Genomic DNA, 14,584 nt, shown 5'->3' with positions numbered 1-14,584 from the left:
TTTTCTCCCATGCTACTGGTGAGGACGCAGAGGCTCAGAATGCAGAACTGGCATTTGTTATCTCAGTCTACCTGGCAGTCAGATAACCCCCGAGAGTCACTGTGCCTATAGCAATGGCTGGACGTGTCGAGCTACTACCCTCACCTCCCACCTTCCTGCCCAGCCACACCCTGCTGCGTGTAAAAAGATGACACTCCTGTCGGTTTTTTGGTACTTCCAGAAAAGGACAAGACCAATTCTGTGTGTGTCGTCACTGTTGTTGTTTTAGTGAATGGGTAATGTTCCTTGAAGAAAGAGCGAGAGCTATAAATAGACACAAAGAAGAAAATTCTAGAAAAAGCAAAACTAATCTACAGTGACAGAAAGCAGATCGATGGTTGCTTGAGGGGAGGATAACCACAAAGGGGCTAGGAACCTTTGCGGGTGGGGGGAGATGTAACTGTTCTGTATCTTGATTGTGGTTGTTATACTTGTGTGGACTGTTGTCAAAATCCATTAACCTGGGGCGCCTGAGTGACTCAGTGGGTTAAGTATCTGCCTTCAGCTCAGGTCATGATCCTGGGGTCCTGGGATCCCCTGCTTCTGCCTCTCTCTCTGCTCCACTCCCCATCCCACTCATGCTCACTCTCACTCTGTGAAATAAATAAATAAAACTTTTGAAAAAGACACCCATCAACTTGTACACTTAAAACAGGTGAATTTTATTTTATGTAAATCATGCCTGAATAAAGTTGATTTCAATAGAAAAACAAGTCACTAGGAATCCCACCACTCAAAGATAACCACCATTACCATTCTGGTGTTTTTATGCTGCTAGGGGACACACACACACACACACACACACAGACACACACACACTGTGTCACATTCTATATTCTGTTTTTTCTTCTCTCTCAATAACATATCATGGAAACCTTTCCATGTCAATACATGGAATGCTGCACCAGCATTTTTATAATGGTAGACTACACCATTACATCACACAACACAATCTACCCCACCAATTCTGTTTGAAAATTAAGATGTTTCCAATTTTTCGCTAAACACTGCTACGAATATTCTTGTAACTAAGTATTTGAACACATTCTTAATTATTGCCATAGAATAAATTTCTACCAGTAAAATCACTGAGTCAAAAGAGGTCATAGGGACGCCTGGGTGGCTCAGTGGTTGAGCATCTGCCTTTAGCTCAGTGCATGATCCCAGGGTCCTGGGATTGAGGGCCACATCCAGCACCCCATAGGGAGCCTGCTTCTCCCTCTGCCTGTATCTCTGCCTCTCTCTGTGTGTCTCTCATGAATAAATAAATGAAATCTTCAAAAAAAGAGGTTCATATTTTTTAAGGAATTTGACATACCTTTCAAAAGTGCCCTGCCTAGGGCAGCCCGGGTGGCTCAGCGGTTTAGCGCCTGCCTTCAGCCCAGGATGTGATCCTGGAGACCCCGGATGGAGTCCCATGTTGAGCTTCCTGCATGGAGCCTGCTTCCCCCTCTGCCTGTGTCTCTGCCTCTCTCTGTGTGTCTCTCACGAATAAATAAATAAAATCTTTAAAAAAAAATGCCCTCTCTAAAAGCGATACCAATTTATGCACCCAGAGCCATCTCTGGGTCTTGCCTGTAGGCCAGTGAGCTTGAGGATCTCCATGGAAACAGATATAAGGAAAATGCCATCAATGACATATCCTGAAAATCCCCAAACTCTGGAAGTTATTGAAATCTTACAGAGTTAGTGTTTCAGTCCTAACCTTAACAAGAACTCCAGGGCCATGAGGGTTCAGGGGTCTGAGATCACAAAGCTCAGTTAGGAGCACATCCAAGGACTCAAACTCAGCATGGAAACCACCACATGATTTCCTGAAGGAGCACTAAGTCAGGGGATCAGGAAAGAACTCCCGTCGTCCCAGGCTCAGGTGCTTTCTAATTCCCATGCCCACTTGTCTCATCACACCACACCTTCTTCCAGAACAGTCCCTCAGGGATCCTGCAAACTGCGCATACAGTTGTGATTATCAGTGAAACTCCAGTTGGCTCCACCTTATCCTAATCCTTGGTTCTGCTGTTTGTGGCCTTGGGATGGTTAGCCTCTCCAGGGCTCCGCTTCCTCAACAGAAACACAGAGTTAGCAATTGTACTTAATCTCATGGAGCTTTAGGAGGATGACATGAAATAATACAATCAAATTCATTAGCAAGAGCCTCTGCCCTAAGGAGGTGCTGATTCTTGCTTAGCATTAGTCTTCCTCACTGGTCCCTCATACTTGCCTCAGGCAGCAGAGAGGCCTGAGAGGAACAACCTCCCAGCCTTAAAATTCTGCCCCAGAATCCATAGTGCTGCCTCTGCAAAGGGCCAGCCAGCCACCGTCCTCATTTTAGATCTGCCTAATGCCATCCATACCCTAGATGAAACCTCATTCTTAGGGGAGGCCTGCCCACCCCTCATGCCTCCAGGACCACGCCTGACAAATATAGAAGAAATTACAGGCATCTGATTTCAGGCTACGTGTGTACACTTTGTCTGAGCCAAGCCCCAAACCCTAGTTCTGCTGCTGCATCAAAAGACCATCTCTCCTCCAGGCTCCGGGCCCAGAGTAAGCAGCAATTTGGGAGGCAGCCCCCCTCTTATTTTTAGCCTTGAAAACCCAAAAGCCAACATACCAGCGCTCACCCAAGCGTCTCTCGCAAGCTGTTGTTTGATTTGGGTTGAGAAAATGACAGGCTGAGTTCTGCACCAAGAACAGAAGAAAAAAAGAGAGGGGTGGTGGTGGTGGAGGTGGTGGTGGCGGCGGTGGAAAAGGAGTTTTATTTTCCCTCCCCCGCCAACCTCCATCCCCCTCAACTCCTCCCTTAGGCCTGGGTGGACCCTGCCTGGGTAATCGTCCCCTGCTATATTTAAAAACCACAGATGTGTTGGTGGAGACTTAATTTCGGAATTGCAGGCGGCGTCTCCTGAGGACAAGGGGAAAGCCGGTGCCGCGCGCCCGCCTGGCCGCCCTCCCCGCCCGCCGCCCGCCGCCCGCCGCCCGGAGCCCCGGGCTCCGCGGAATCCAGGTCAGGACCGGCCGCCGAGTCGGGAGCGCCGCGGGGCGCCGGCGACCGGGTGCGTGGCCGCGGGCGAGGGCGGGCGGGCGGGCGGGCTGGTGCCGTGGGCCCCGGGGCCCCGGGGCCGCGAGGCCAGGTCCACTTCCCCGCGGCTGCTCGGGACGCGATCTGAAAATCCCCCCTCGGCGCGCGAGGATAAATATGCGCGGCTTGTCATTCGGCGCGGCTCCCTGGCTCCCAGCTGATAGGGCGACGTTCGGTTGGGAGGCTTGGAGATTGGCTTTTTGATTTGGCTTCTTGCTGCAGCTTAATGGGCAAAGCTCGCGGCTCGCCCAGAAACCAGCCCCTCGGCGCGTCCCCTCCGCGGTGACGGGTGCCGGGCGGAGAGCCGGAGCGCGCGCCCAGCCCCGGGAAAGCCCCGGCGACGCGGCCGCGAGCCGGGGTCCCTCCGAGCCGCCAGGGCGCGCCGGGCCGCCCGCCTGCCCGCCCGCCCCTCCCGGCAGGGATCCCCCCCCGCGCTGCCGGTGCCCGGGACTCCGGGCCTCCCCGGGCTCAGTCCCGAGCCCCCGCTCCGGCCCGGGCTCCTGCGGGGGTCCTCGGGGGGGGCTCTCCCCGGTCCTCCCCAGGCCCCCCCCGCTGAGGGCTGCGAGCCCGGGAGCCCCGCGGGCGGCGGCGGCTGCCGACTGACATGCCCCGGACGCGGCTGCGGCCGGCGGGCAGCCCGCGGGGGCGATGAGCCTCTGCGGCCGCTGAGCAGCCGGGCGGCGGGGCGTCGCGCACCTTCCCCCCCCCACCCCCCCGCTTGGCCACTCCGCTCGGGAGACCGGGAGGAAACGGTGAGTAATGGGGTGAGCCTCCTGCCCCTCCCCCGCAGCGGGCGGCCGGGGCTGGGGGCTTGGGATGCCCCCCGAGGGCTCCCGCTGGCGAATGCTGGTGCTGATTAAGTTATTTCTCAAGACCATTCCCACGAGCTGCCTTCCCGTGGGTTCAGTGCCCCAAGAGGTGGGGGGAGGGCGCCTCGGAAAGTGGACGTTTTGTCTGCGGAGCTGGGGGGGGCATGGTGGCAGAGTGTCTGGGGGGGATCGCGGGGGGGCGCAGACCCAGGCGCCGGGCATGTGTGTGCGCTCGGGCGGCGGGTGCGCACCCGGGAGGCTGACGCTGCGGCGCGGGCGGGCGGGCGGGCGGGCGGGGGCCTGGGTGCGGGCCGTGCTCCCGGGGCTGCGAGTGCCCGCGGGGGTCGGGGGCTCGGAGCCGAGCGCGTTACCCCGCGGCGCGCGCCCGCCCGCCCGCGCGCACACACACACACACACACACACACACACACACACACACACACGCACACACGCGGGCGCGCGCCCAAGCCCGGGACTCCGGCGCGGCGGGTCGGGAACTGCAGCCCAGGCGCACCGGCCCGCCGTGGCCCAGGGGGCGGGGAGAGGGAGGGGTTCTCGGGGCCCGCGCCCTCCGGACCGCGGGGGTCCGGGCGGGCCTCGGCCGGGTGGGGAGACGCGAGGTGCATAACTAACCCATCCCCGCCACCCTCCCCAGCACACACACGCACACACACACACGGACGCACACAGGCCCCCACTCGGAGGCTTAGCGCTGCTCTGCAGACCCTGCCTGACCTGCCCCCAGGACCCGAGCCCCCGGGGAAGATGAAGAAAGCGATTTGCTCCGGGGGGTGGGGGGGGGGAGGAAGCGGTTTTTCGTCTTTATTCATTGAGTTTTATTTTTAACCGCGGAGGGAGTGGAGGGGGGGTGGTTAAATAGAACAAATGTCTTTAATGCGGTGCCATAAATTTACCCGCTTGCTGCCCGCCTCTCTCTCCCTCTCTCTCTCTCTCCCTCCCTCCCTCCCTCCCTCCCTCTCTCTGTCTCTCACTCACTTATCTTTTCTGGCGACTAAAAAACCCTAAACGTTTGCTGGTTCAGTCTCCTGGGCAGAGGGTTGAAATTGGGGCAGGTTCTCAGAAAGGCAGGCTGCGAAGCCCTGAGGTCCCCGGTGGTCAAGAAACACCCCGAGCGGAGGGACTTGTGGGTACGTGATGGGCACGCCGCCGGCCTACTGGTGGGGCACCGAAAGGGAAGCCTCCGGGCCTCCGGCGACCTGGTGACTTGCAGCCGCCTGTGATTAATCTTCCACAGCTGTTGTGCCCCATCCACTTGAGCTGAGCTCTTGTTTACCTCGATTTTCAAATATAGCTGCTGCGCCATGCTCTTCCTGAAATAGGGGATCCGAGCACTCCATAGGGGCGCCGGCCTCCTGCTGGCTTCTTCTTTTTAACCGGCTGGCAAGTTTGAGAGGAACCTGCCTTTTCATGCCTTGCGGTCCCTCAGGGGAGGGGGGCATGGTTGATCCCAGAGCTTAGGGTGCCGTGCGTGGTGTGGGCTGATCACCCCAGCTCCTCATTGCCATCTACGAATCTACGATTCCTTTACGCAGTCCCCACACACATGTCCACTCCCTAACCTTTTTTCTAAAATAAAATATGGATGTTGGATTGAGAAGAAGCAGATGGGGCCTACAGATCTGAACTTGAAATCATTCTTGAACTTCATGGAGACGGAAAGGCTATTCATGCAGTTTTCTGTACTTGGAATGCTTTCTTGTTCTTCCAACACCTCTAAACTCCAACCCCATTCTTGTCAAATGTAGTCCTGTTCTCCTTCCAGCTCTTAGGTCATTGGTTACTTCCTCAAGGAAGCCTTCCATACCTTCTCTGACTGGGCCAGAACCTCTGGGCACTTATAACCTGAACCTATTGTTTTGAAGTAATTTAAAGATGCATATTAAATTTACTTATGTGATCGAGTAATGCTAGTCCCACCTCTAGACAGTCAGCTCCATGGAAGGAGGGAACATAGCTGTTGTCCTTTCACAGTGTATCCGCGGGGCCTAGCACCAGCGCTCAGTAAATACTGGATGAAGAATGAACTCGGAAGGGCCAAGTTATTCATCCTCTCCGCTCTGCTCCTCTGATCTCCACTTTGGCATCTGCTGTACTGCCTTCCAGTCAGAGAAGAAAGAACGGAGTTATCAAATGGACCCTGTAAAAACCATTTCCTTCCTTTCAGCTCCTTCCTGATCTGGAATGCTGAGGCTGAGGGAGTGTGCTCTTGCCCCATCCCTGCCCCGTTCCTGTGCCAGGTGGCACCTTGTATAGTCTCTGGGCATGGTTGCTGGGATTGTCCATGGGTAGTGACTGGGGGCATTGTTCCTTGGCCTGAGTGGTCCAGTCACGGCTCACAATCTGGATTTGGGGGAACATGTCCCGAATCTTGGCTTCTCTTTAAGCTACCATGATTGGGTAAGAAGAGAGGGTAACCTCCTTTTCACTCAGCCTGGTTGTTTTGCATTAGAGGCTCAAATATCGGGTGAGGCTCAGTCAGCTATTTATTCAATAATATTCCACAACAGCCTACTGTGCCAGGCATTTGCTGGGTATAGAGGCAAATAAAATAGAATGGTCCTTTTCCTCAAACATACATGCATTCCAGCGGGGACAATCAACTAGTGATTCCTTTCAGTGGAGGGTAAATCCCGGGTACAGTGGAAGCATGTAGAGAGATCACCTCTCCATAGGGGCTTCAAGAGGACTTCTAGGGACAGCTAATCCTACCAAGAAAGGATGAGTAGGGGTTGGCTTTGGTGGAAGTGGGGAGGGGGAGTGGGGAGAAAGGGTTGGGACAGAAGGGATCCACATGCAAACGTAACGTGGATAAAGGCTCTTCCAAATGATTGAAGACATAGGGTACAGTTCCAGGGAAGAAGTCTGGAGGACTCTAGGGGCCAAACCTACAAGGGCTGGTACTCCATGCCAAGGATTTTCACTGTTTCCACTGGGGGTTTAGGAAATGCACAGTCAGATTTGCATTTGAGAAGATATGTTGAGACTGGAATATAGGGAGAGAGATGGAGGTGAAGAGTTGGGAGGCCGTGAAGCCCAGTGCATCCTCTGGGTGGCCTAAGAGAGTGGGTTCCTCTTTCAGTTTAAGTGTAGATACCAGAGCTGCTCTTTTAGGAAGATGTTCCACCATTTTTTAAAATGAGATTGGCTTGAGTTTGGTTGTCTGTGTTTTGAATGGGCACTCTAAACCCAGTGCTAGACAGGGTACCTGTCTGAAAGGGAAAAGGAAAAAATGGCTCCAGCAGGTGTAAGACACACTTCCTGGCCTACTGAGCTGCAGAGAAAGGTAAACCCCCAAAGATCTGAGACTCCAAAGATTGGGGAAGGTCTCAAGAAGGAGCCCGGATGGGTAAGAATGGATTTAGATCCATGTTTGGATCCATAGCGATTATCGAGCAAGACATTTAGACAGGACGAATCACATGTGTTTGTATATGCATATGTGTAGTTTTTGATAATGTGGAGAGTGAATAAAGGCTAATTCCAGAATCAAGGATATTTGGATATGCTACACAGAGTCACGTCTACTGAGGCAACAGTTCTATTTCATCCTGGATGAAATTTTCTGCTTTGATACTTGGAATGACAAATAATGCTTTCCTGGTTGTATGGCAGGAGGGCTGGGTCATGTGGGGCCTGAATCTGGAAGTGGGACTGGAAACTATAATCCTGCCCTGGCTTCCCTGTGGTAATTTCCTCATTGCTTGCGAGGAGAGGACCGCAGGGTAATGCAGGGTAATGCTCCCCTTAGAGAATGAAGCCAAACAGCGTGCACCCTGATCTCCCCCCACTTTGTTCCTCCTCCTCTCCTGGCACTGGTGTCAGAGTAAAAAAGATCTCTGTTCCCCTTGGGCACAGAGCCCAGGGGCAACCCCGGCTCTGTGGTCATCATCGTCCAGCCTTTCATGCTTTCCCCTCCAGCACTGGATCCCCCCCCCCCCAACTGTAAGCAGGCTCAGCAGGCCCCAGCCTAAAAAGGATGTCCTCTGTCTAACTCCTACGCCTTCACGCTCCCTTTCCATGCAGCTTTCACCAAACTCTTGAGCTTCTAGAGTAAACATCTGTCTCCGTTTTGCCACCACTCATGCATTCCTTTAGCCCCAAGCTTTCCCACGTTTCTCTACCTTCTGCCCAACTGTCACCCACCAAGGACATCTCATCTCCCTGAATGTAATATTTGGTTTCTGATCCCTCCCCTGCCCCCCTGCCCCCTGCCAGAGAAGATTGACTGTTAGCTCCAGAAACTTTCCCCCTCTTGGCTCTCCGGGACCCACAGCTCTCCACGTGGTCCCCCCCTTCTACCTCCTCTCCAGGAGTCTCTCCTCCCTCCTGCTGTCCCCTTCTCCACTGCCCCTTGGCGCACTGCCTCGTGGTTTGTGCCATGCCTGCGACTCCTCCGTCACTGTAGCTCTCCAAGCCCCGTGTCTTGTTTCCAGCCACTCACACAATATCTCTGACAAGATGTCCCCTCAGCTCCTCAAGTGGAGTTTCTACTAAACTGACATCGCCTTTGTCCCTAGGAGCTACTTCTCTTGACTTCTCACTTTCTGTGGATGGCTCCAGTCAACTTCTGGTCACTTGGGCAAAAATCCCCGAGTTTATCTTTGACTCCTCTGCTTCATCCCTGAATATTGTTGCTGTCGATTAAGTCCACCCCCACCTTCTCTATTCCTCCCACCAGCACCTGAGTGCATTTGATCACCTCTTAAAAAATCGTCATGATAACAGTAATAGTTGTTGTTAACAGCAGCCAACATTTGTGCCTTTACCACCTGTTAGCTACCCTGTTGCAAAGTGCTTTTCATTGATTTTCTCATTCAGTCTTTACCATCGCCCTATCAAGTAGTTGCTATTATTGTCATCCTGAATAAATTAGCTTTCTAATGTCTTCCCGGCTTCAACCTCTTGGTCCTTCAATTCATGTTAAGACGGGTACAAGATCCCCCCGCTAAAACACCCTTCTGGGCCTGTCATTTTCCTTCACAGAAACCTTGCAGGGCCTCCCATGTTTGGCAGCTGTCCCCCTGCCTGCACTCAGAGCCCTCCGTGGCCTGAGCCAAGGTTCACATCTTATGGGTCCTGTGTAGGCACCTCCATAAACTTGTCCTTTCCTCTTCTGTGCCTTTGTTCACAGTTTACCTTTCACTGAGAAGCCTACCCGCCCCTCGGTGTTCAATTCAAGTGCTTCTTTCTGAGGGGAGCTTCAATGGAGAGCCACCCCTTCCTCTGAATTTTGATAACACGGTCTCTGTTTTTCGTGAGGCCCTTAGACTTACTAAAATGGAAGTGTGTTGCTTTTTTTTAAAAAGACTTTATTTATTTATTAATGAGAGACACAGAGAGAGAGAAAGAGAGAGAGAGAGAGAGAGAGAGGCAGAGACACAGGCAGAGGGAGAAGCATGCTCCATGCAGGGAGCCTGATGTGGGACTCGATCCTGGGACCCCAGGATCATGCCCTGGGCTGAAGGTGGCGCTAAACCGCTGAGCCACCTGGGCTGCCCTGTTGCTTTGTTTTTGCACATGGTCTTGCCACCCCTCTGGGACCAAGTGCTTTCTTTCATTTAGTCTCTGTCATGTGATACTTGAGACACAGTGGGTGTTCAGTGAAAAATGAAGGAGTGAATAAATGAATAACCTTCCTCATTTTTGAGGTCGGTGAAACAAGGTCAAGAAAGGGGATCTGCACCATTTATCATTAAAGAGGCCAGCGGTGGAGTCAAAAACCAAACTAGGAGCAGGCAATGTGGTGTAACAGAAGAAGCACTGAACTGTAGAAGTTTAGGTGTTAGTTCTTATCTGACGACTGCAGACAAGACCCACTCCGTTCTGTGGGCCTTCAATTCCTTATCCATCAGAAAGGGTTATGTTGGATGTGTTGACTTTTAAGCTACCCCCTTGGCCTGACAATTCTATATCCTGTGAGGCTTGTTCCACACCCTATAGATCGCCTCCTACTGAGAATACTTTTAGTTCTGACAGTATCTTTCGTTTCAGAACCTTCTAGTTACAAGTTGAAGCCTCCAGTGTGTCTTATCACATGGGGTTTCTAGAGATCAGCATGGCCGGCCAGCCAACTCAACTCTCTGGATGCGTGGCCTACACAGTACCCTGAGCTGGTGGAGTGCCCTGGTGGCCCTGGGTTGGCACTCCTGCTTAGAGTCACCTCCCACTACAACACTCCAGGGCATTCACAGAATGACTGGTACTGCTCTAGACCCCACGTACTTCAGCCAGTCTAGTCTCAGCCCTCGCACTGCTCCCCTTATTTAGAGCCATGTAGACTCTGTTGAGAATCTATGGGGGACTACTTTGCTCAGCAGCTTTCCAGAGCCTGTGCCCACCCCCTGCCACACGAGCATTTTCTCTCCCCTGTGAGACTGGAAGAATCATGTTGAGCCCCTCAGGAAGACCTAATGGGGGAGTCATCCTCTAGGGGAATCCTTAGAGGAGTGAGGAGAGTGCACAGCTGCCCCAAGTCCTGAGTCTGCCCCTGGCACCCTCTTGTTGAAGGAGGGCCCACGGTGTCCTATTGCTGATTGTACAAGAGAATCCCCCAGTCATAGCTCAGAGAGATGACTTTGACTGTTTGCCAGAGCCCCTTTGTTCTCTATTCAGGCAATGATATGATTTAATTCCACATTTCAACATTGGAAAATTAAGAGAAATTAAATGGCATTAAAATAAATCAGGCTCCTGGAGAAGGAGCCGAGGCAAAGGTACATAAAGGCAGCTAATCACCAGCTTTCTCTTGATGGGCAGGTAACAGGGCAGGGGGATGGCAGCCCTCTCTGTGGGTGACCTGAAAGATAAGGCCCAGGTGGCTTTCTCTGGGAAACAGAGAGGGGCAGGAGCAATACCCCCTCAGGGCTCCCTGGGCTCCTCATTCCCTTGACCCAGCCCTGACAGGGGGCGTTTTCTCTTGCTCATTTCTGAAATGATAGTCCTTTAGGCTTGGTGGAAGGAGACCTCTGGCAGCCCTAGGACTAAGGTTTGGTTCTGGCTCCATTATCAATTGGCAGAGAGATTCTTGGCATTTAACTGAGTGAGCCACATGGTTTCATCTGTATGAACATCCTCACAAAAGGATTACATGAGTCCAGGTGAGTGAGGAGGGAGGCTTTGTAGACTATTGGCACATAGTATTGCTTAAGATTTGTTGAATGAATGATGCACTCTAAATGTTGCTAATTATTATGCCGCACACTGTGGGTAGGGTGCCAATGAGGGGGCCATGGCACGGAGAAGGAATCATGTTAGAAGCAACGTTGGGACTGCTGTCTAAACACTGCGTGCTCTTGTTCTTCTGCAGGGAGGAAACAGACTGCTCTCTGAGGTCAGTGGCTTTAACCATTTACCTCTCTACCAGCCGGCTTCCCAGGAAGTTGGTAGTCCCCCTCACTGGTACCTCTGTCCCATATCACTTAATCCTGTAGAGGCAGCATGGATCCACTCAGCGAATATGACACTCACCCTGCCAGGCACTTGTCGAGGTCCTGAGAATACTATGATCAAGAAGGTGAACCGGAAGGACAAGGTTCCAGCTACCATGGGGTTTATGGTCTATGATAAACCAGTAAACAGACAAACAGAAACAACGATAACTTCAGCAAGTGATGTGTATTCTAAAGAAAATGAACAGCAGTGTGCCAGAGAGTGCTGACGGGGAGGGCTGGGATCATGCTCAGGTAAGATGAGGGGGCAAGCCTCTGAGAAGCTGGCATCTGAGACCTGATTGAAATGAGAAAGTGACCTATGGGGATCTTTAGGGTAAGGGTGTTCCAAGCCAAGAGAAGAGTAAATGCAAAAGTCCTAGGGCAGGTGCGTGCTTGGTGTGTTCTAGGAACTTTAGAGAGCGCCACCTTAGCTAGAGTGGAGTTAGGCAGGGGCGAAACAGAGTGGTGGGAGTGCAGGGCAGTAGTTAGAAGCTGAAGTCAGTAAGGGGGTGCGGAGTTCTGCAGGAAGAGGAGGTTGCTAAGGATGACAGGGTCTGATTTAGATTTTTTTTTTTAAAGACATTTTTGGCTGTCTTGTGGAAAGTAGACTATAAGAGAAGGGGCAAGATTGGCAACTGTTGCAGGATTCCAGGCAAGAGAGAGAGCATATTGAAATCTCCAGTAGCTAGAACACACTGTGACACCTAATTGCCACTCAATACATTTGAGAACACATCCGGGCAGAAGTGAAACTTACAATCGTAGGCACCTAGTAAATGCTCGACACATGCTTCTTTTGTGAATCAATGAGCAGAATCTGGCTTTCTTGTAGTCACTCTAGGGCATGAGTTCCTCACAATATTTTGGATCTTTTAAAAAGACTTAATTTGAGAGTCTGGGTGGCTCAGTTGGTTAAGCGGCTGCCTTTGGCCCCATTCATGATCCCAGGATCCTAGGTAGAGCCCCACATTGGGCTCCCTGCTCAGCGGGGAGTCTGCGCCCCTCCCTTGCTTGTGCTCTCTCTCTCTCTCTCAAATAAGTAAAAATAAAAATACTTTGAATCATCTTAGCTAGCAGTATTTCAGAGAGGCAATATGTCCATGAGTTCATTTTTCCTCTGTGACGCTGCATAAGCTCCTTTGGGATAGACGCGAGAAATCAACTCCACTGCTTCTGTGATGCTCTCAGCCAGAGCACAGAAATCCCCAAACCCTTTGCTCTCATCTAGATTCAGATCTGGTGTGCTTCTCGATGCACTGGTCCATGGCAGGGACCAGACCTGCTTCATCGCTGCATCTCCAGAGCTGATCACAGTCTGGACAATTGAATCAACAGATGGGTATCATGTTGAGTAGACTGGGGAGTACTTGGGTGCTTTGGTGGAATTCCAGGGTTTTCCTGCTCTCTTCCTGGAGAGCCCAGAACCCTCGATGACCCCATTGACTACAGGATGTCCCTAAAGCAACACATGTATCTAAGTTCAGCATGTTTTATGTTGATTCTTGGGCTTTCATGGCATTGGGTCTGGAGATCCCTGATGCAGGAGGACCTTTGCAGGGCCAGCGGGAGAACCAACGTGCCTGATGTGGTTTGGTCATTGCTGTGCCTCTTCATTCTTCTTTCACCATCCTCCGCTGTTTTTGGTTGGTCTCCAAAACCTATTAATTCTACTTCTGAAAGAGCTCACAAATCCGCACCCTCCACCGCTGGCCCACTGTCGCTGCATCTATCTGTTCAGATTCCGGTTCCATCACACTCAGATGCTGGGAGAGCCTCTGGACTAGTCTTCCTGCTCTGGTCTTGCCTTGTTCTGACTCACCCACCTGGTTTCCCTGTTGCCATCACACTAGGTCTCCTATCCAAAGGAAAAATGTCAGTCTTGTCCCTCTCATGATTCACACTTTCACTGTCTCCTGGCTGCCCCCAGAATGATGCTCTAAGTCGTTGGCTGGGTGTATGAGGCCTTTTATGAGCTATTCCTCACTTACCTCTGCAGCTTCTGTCGAGTGCCCTGTCCTTCCGCCACACCGCTCTCCCTTCTTTGAGCACACACTGCTCGTTCAGGCTGCCATGCTCGTTAGCATGGGCTTTCTGTTATTTATTTGAGATGCATTGGCTCCCACCCAGTGAACTACTGTTCGTTCTTCAAATCCTACATCTATAGTGGCTTGGTTCATGAAACCGGCCCTGACGATTGCAGACAGCTTTAGGCCTTCCTTTCTCTGTGCTCTCTTGGCAACTTGCACATACTTCCATGTCTAGTACTTGTTTTGTTGTGATTATTTGATTTTCTGTCACTGTTCCCCAGTGAAGTGGGTACTCCTCAAAGGGGATTATTTTTTGTTCATACTACTCAAACTTGGAAAAACCTTGCTCACAGCATCCCTGACAGATGGGATGCTCCATTTGAACACTGCCAAGCGTGGGAGAAATCACCGGATATTATGCCTTCTATTTTTGCCATTTTTTCAATGTATCTATTCATTCAGTAAATACATACTGAGTACTATATGCCAGGCACTGAGATAGGCACTGGGGATACAGAAATACCAAACTGATAAAAATTCCTACCCTCTAGGAACTTTTATTTTATTTTATTTTTTTACGTGTGCAAAAAATGGAGTGGGTACAAATCAGAGTAACTTCCTCACCTTAATTCTGGGTGGCAGTCAACCTGTGACACATAGACTGGGTTTCATTCGAATGCATGCAGCATGAATGAATGAGCAGACTAAGAGATAAGGAGGAAAAGTGTGGACAAATCAACAGAAGCTCTCATCACTAGAAGGGAAAATAATTAGAAACCTGTTCTGCTGAAATGGATGAGTAGCATCATTTTCCTATGAAGATAAGGTAACTCTGGATCTTTTAAATTTCCTTAGTAAAAGTGTAAACCAAGCAGACAGCAGGTTTAGGGAGAGACAAAGGGAAAAATCTACTTGTATGAGTCGGCATATCCTTGGCAAGATTTGAAAGCGAAAGTCCAGGAGTGTGGGATATTTGTCCAGAACATAGAAAGACTTTTTGGTACCCATTGTGAGTCAGCTCACCATACACTAAGACTTCTCCTAGCCAAAGAAAGTCTCTAATGATTAGAATTACTGAGATGCAAGTATCATAGTCAGGCTGCATCCCTTCTCTTCTCTTCTAGGATTTTCAACCTTGGCTATACCTCAAAACCAGGTAAGGAACTTTTAAGAAAT

General features: G+C 51.3%; 1 protein-coding gene across 4 annotated transcripts in view; it reads left to right on the top strand.

Annotated features, from left to right (window-relative positions):
- The first annotated feature begins 3,833 nt into the window (after positions 1-3,833).
- Positions 3,834-14,584, top strand: part of SLC8A3 (solute carrier family 8 member A3) — a 141,320-nt gene continuing 130,569 nt past the window's right edge. For all 4 annotated transcript variants that reach the window (XM_038545087.1, XM_038545085.1, XM_038545086.1 and 1 more), the window contains exon 1: positions 3,834-3,873. The gene's annotated coding sequence lies outside the window, so the exon portion shown is untranslated. The remainder of the gene's footprint in view (positions 3,874-14,584) is intronic.

This window comes from Canis lupus, chromosome 8 (assembly GCF_011100685.1).
Source record: "Canis lupus familiaris isolate Mischka breed German Shepherd chromosome 8, alternate assembly UU_Cfam_GSD_1.0, whole genome shotgun sequence".
NCBI lineage: Eukaryota > Metazoa > Chordata > Mammalia > Carnivora > Canidae > Canis > Canis lupus.
This window is presented reverse-complemented; position numbering and strand designations above follow the sequence as displayed.